The sequence below is a fragment of the Nanorana parkeri genome, unplaced genomic scaffold (genome assembly GCF_000935625.1).
Source record: "Nanorana parkeri isolate BGI_ZX_2015 unplaced genomic scaffold, ASM93562v1 scaffold1570, whole genome shotgun sequence".
NCBI classification, from domain to species: domain Eukaryota; kingdom Metazoa; phylum Chordata; class Amphibia; order Anura; family Dicroglossidae; genus Nanorana; species Nanorana parkeri.
The window spans coordinates 202,318-207,463 of record NW_017307838.1 but is presented as its reverse complement, the minus strand read 5'-3'; positions in this window follow the sequence as shown (position 1 = coordinate 207,463).

The window sequence follows — 5,146 nt, the reverse complement described above, 5'->3', positions numbered from 1 at the left end:
GCCTTAGGGTGTCAGGATTTATTACAGTGAACCTTTTAGTAAGTTGACAAGTTTGTATGAATGTGTCAGAATATAAGGCAACGAGGAATCTCCACTGTTTATCATTTCAAGCCGCCCTGAGCTCCGGTGCTATGACTCTGCCCCGGCTGAGATGATCATCACTTTGTTTCAGCCAGGAGGAAGCATTTCCTCAGTCTCCTCCGCCCAATGATCACTCAGACTGTACACTGTAACTTTGTAGCAAGTAAGTCACTTGCAGGGGCTGATCTGTGTCAGGCATTTGTCAACACAGGCAGCGGGGTTTACATGATTGTGTTGTCTCTGAGCCAGCATTTGAGTCCAGGAAGCAATTTTTTGGGCGGTTGGTGACAGCAGGGGCATCCCCATAAGGAGCCAGTAGCCTCAGGTGGCATCTCATTTGGGGGATGACTAACAGCACGGCCCCCCCGGCTGACAGCATGGCCCAACACTGATTGTTCAATGTCTGTTCTGTGTTTTGTGAGAACCGCGACGTCACCGGCCGTGGAAACGGAATGTCTCAGAACTCCCGGCCCAGCATTCCGTGCGCTGCTTGTGGCCACCAAAACCAGGCTCAGAGTGGCCCCTAAAATGTCCTCGAGGTTCCATCTGGCTCCGCATGAAAGCGATTTAGAGCGGGGCCCGGCCCCACTCTGATCCACTGAGATTCACCCCACTCTGATCCACTGAGATTCACCCCACTCTGATCCACTGAGATTCACCCCACTCTGATCCAATGAGATTCACCCCACTCTGATCCACTGAGATTCACCTCACTCTGATCCACTAAGATTCACCTCACTATGATCCACTCGGATTCACCCCACTCTGATCCACTGAGATTCACCCCACTCTGATCCACTGAGATTCACCCCACTGATCCACCGAGATTCACCCCACTCTGATCCACTGAGATTCACCCCACTCTGATCCACTGAGATTCACCTCACTATGATCCCCTCAGATTCACCCCACTCTGATCCAATCGGATTCACCCCACTCTGATCCACTGAGATTCACCCCACTCTGATCCACTGAGATTCACCCCACTCTGATCCACTGAGATTCAGCTCACTCCGATCCACTGAGATTCACCCCACTCCGATCCACTGAGATTCCCCCCACTCTATTCCGATTAACCGATTAATCGAACTTAATAATCGGCTAACTAATCGATTTTGAAAATAATCGTTAGCTGCAGCTCTACTCCACTCTGATACATTCACCTATGATCAACTTGGCTTCACTCCACTCTGATCAACTCGGATTCACCCCACTCTGATCCACTGAGATTTATTCCACTCTCTACTCTTGTGCACTCAGATTCGCTTCACTTGGATTCACTCCACTTTTATCCATGTCACATAGGGAACCCCATTCACATTAAAGCCACAGATCCCACCCCCAGCACTGAGGATCTGTCCTCTCTATGACCCGCATGTGTTTGGATACTTTGGTTGTCGGTTGGGTGGGATTGACATCTATGCCGAGGCGGCTGAGAGCTGCAGAGTGCATGACCACAAGTGGCTGGATGATTTCTTCAGTCATTTTAGATTTTTTGAGGCGTGTGATTCACACGGGTCCTCAGTGATTCCCTCCTCACGTGCTTTCCTCTGCTGACTCTCCATATACTGGTAGGGATAAGATCTGGCATGCAGTTATGTTGTTTAGAATCTCCCATATCTGGATAATGTTGCTGTCTGGATTCATGTCCCCGTAATGGATTGTTGTCCTTCCTGATAGGACTCCTCTGCGCTATATAAGGACTTTCCAGGGAAGGGATTTGTAGATGCAGCAAGCAGGAAAATTCCTTTATGTTTGTGGCTTCGAAGTACGTGGTGGTACGGGACATATCTCCACTAACGGGTAGGGTTGCCACCTTTTCTTCAAGCGAAACCCGAACACTCTAGCGACGGGCGGACATTTTTTGGGGGAGAATGAGTCGCGGCTTATTCATATGTAAATAGCGCCACCCATTCATATGTAAATATCACAGCTGAGACTATTTTCAGTGGGGGGCGAGCAGCCCCTATCCTAATTTTGGTTGCCCCTGTCTGCCTGACATCTTGTGTCCGGGATTCAGCTGCCATGAAACCTGGACACTGCATTCAAAACCCGGACTGTCCAGGTGAATCCTAGACAGGTGGCATCCCTACTAACGGGTCCAGTGCCGAGTCTCAGCTGCTCACTGTGGTCTTTGTGTGGGCCTAGAGGTGGGGACAGCCTATGTAGGCCCAAGCCTAGGGCAGCAGATATGCTCTGTGGCCTTTGTGTGGGCCTGGAGGTGTGGATAGCCTATGTAGGGCTAAGCCTAGGGCAGCAGATATGCTCTGTGGCCTGGAGGTGTGGACAGCCTATGTAGGCCCAAGCCTAGGGCAGCAGATATGCTCTGTGGCCTTTGTGTGGGCCTGGAGGTGTGGATAGCCTATGTAGGGCTAAGCCTAGGGCAGCAGATATGCTCTGTGGTTTTTGTGCGAGTCTAAAGGTGTGGATAGCCTATGTAGGCCTAAGCCTACTGCTCTGTGGCCTTTGAGTGGGCCTGGAGGTGTGGACTGCCTATGTAGGGCTAAGCCTAGTGCAGGAGATCTGTTCGGTAGCCTTTGTGCAGGCCTAGACATGTAGACAACCTATGTAGGCCTAAGCCTAGGACAGCTGGAGGGTCAGATTTCGTTTACCCCCTGGTTACATTGTGCAGGAGGTTGTGAACAAGCAGGTGGGAATCATTTATTGCAGAGGAGACACACAATGAGGCTTCCACCCAGGGTATAGATAAGCGAATGCCCATTGCTGCCACTAGAGGGAGCTGAGGAGCATTTACTCTGCTCTTTGGCTCCATCTAGTGGTCATTGTGTGGTTTGCAACTTTTTCATTTATTTTGCAAAGTTCCACTTAAAGTCGCTGCATCACAGCAGTGGGCCAATAGTAAAGTCATAAGTAGAGGAATCGAGGCAGGGATGTGGCCATGCTCTCAACAAGAAAATCTGTATTGAGGTTTGCATGCCAGAGCACCCCAGGATTTAGCACGCTGGGGTGCTAAAAAGTGCTATTGACCAATATACAGGCACCAGGAGGGGCCACTGGTGGGCTTGGGTAATTTTCTTTCCTGTCCTGGAGCAACTTACTCACTGTTCTGTAGCTGTGGAGGAGCTGCTTTCCTGATTTGGACTACAAACATCTCCTCTCCTTATCGCCATTACATAGGGAGAAGGTGTTCTGTCGTTTAAAGAAGATAGCTGAGAGCGCTGATAACATGGTTTGAGACTTTGAGAGCACGGAGAGTTCTGTAGACACTGGAATCCTGCCAGGATCAACAGGTAATTTTCCATACGTACAGAAAATGTCCTTAGCCTGGAAAAAGAAAACGAATGCAGCCACCACATCTAAGGACTAGTAAGCTGCAATATATATATATACAGCTTTGTTCTGGATTTTAAAAGGTGGGTTCATCCAAACTCTTCAGTTTTGGGGTGATTTACCACACTTACTACACTAACCCGTGTCTGTTGTGGGTGATGTGAGCTGATAATATATAGATATAATGTATACACTGTCTACACTATATAGATATAATGTATACACTGTTATGGAATCCTTATTTGTTCATCTCAGTCTCTGGGCAGCTGCGAGTCATTTTCAAGTGTGAAGCTTGTTGTTTTTGGCCGCGTCTAATATAGAATACCCTTTAAAGTGGCGTCTCCCTTTATAGTCTTGTCTTCTTCTGTGGTAGACCAGAGAGAATTAAAATATCGTCAGTTGTTTCCTAAACGGGGCATACAATTAGACATGAAGAGTAGAGTAACCCCCAATGTAAGACTTATAATGCATGACACATTATTATTCTGGGTGAGAATAATATTCTGTATACCTAGTATGGGATGTTACAGGGGTAATAAGACACTCAGGAGCCGGGTTCCTGTAATAAGATGTTACAGGGGTAATAAGACACTCAGGAGCCGGGTTACTGTAATAAGATGTTACAGGGGTAATAAGACACTCAGGAGCCGGGTTACTGTAATATGATGTTACAGGGGTAATAAGACACTCAGGAGCCGGGTTACTGTAATATGATGTTACAGGGGTAATAAGACACTCAGGAGCCGGGTTACTGTAATATGATGTTACAGGGGTAATAGGACACTCAGGAGCCGGGTTACTGTAATATGATGTTACAGGGGTAATAAGACACTCAGGAGCCGGTTACTGTAATATGATGTTACAGGGGTAATAAGACACTCAGGAGCCGGGTTACTGTAATATGATGTTACAGGGGTAATAAGACACTCAGGAGCCGGGTTACTGTGATATGATGTTACAGGGGTAATAAGACACTCAGGAGCCGGGTTACTATAATAAGGGTTGATAGGAAGCTCTGGGTTATGGATTGGGATGGGATGTTGGTGGGGTATTACGCCTCCGAGTCGTACTGTAGCGGTAATTGGACACCGGAGGCGGATTCGCTGGCATTCGGAGGAAGCGGGGTGATGGAGCACAGTCTGGCTGGTAGGAGGGCACAGCTGGGTGTTGGTACATCTGGAAAACAGATGTGGAGTTCTCTATGTCGGCCAGAGCTCTTGGTTGCTCTCCACCCTGTCCTGGTGTGAGATCTGAGGAGGGAGAGGGAAGTCTGGGGTCCAAGGAAAGGCAGATTAGAAGAAACTGGCTGCAATCAGAAAAGAAAACAGCGAGAGGAAGAGGAAATACGATAGAAAGTGAGAAAGGAATTCAGAGAGAGAAGAAGGGAATGATTCTGGAGAGAATGGATGAAGAGAAGGGAGGGGAAGAAACCGGACACCGAGGAGAATCAGAAATGAAGAGGGGCGACGTCTCTGCTGAATGTGGAACTCGAATGTTTACATAAAAATCATTGAATCCAGTTTTGTCTTCATTAAAATCATTAAATATAATTTTATAATACTCAACAAACAATTGTATCAGAATCTGCGGAGATCAGCTTCTTTCATCTCCTTCCAATGTAGCGCTCATACTGGGAGAAGGAGAGACATCACTGTCCATGAACCTAGGGGTACTAGCAGCGTGCCTGCGCACATTTGCAGCAGCTCTCATTGCCCTCTGCTATGGCCAAATCTACAGTCTATGGAGCTTGTCCACCCTCTTCCACATCGCACAC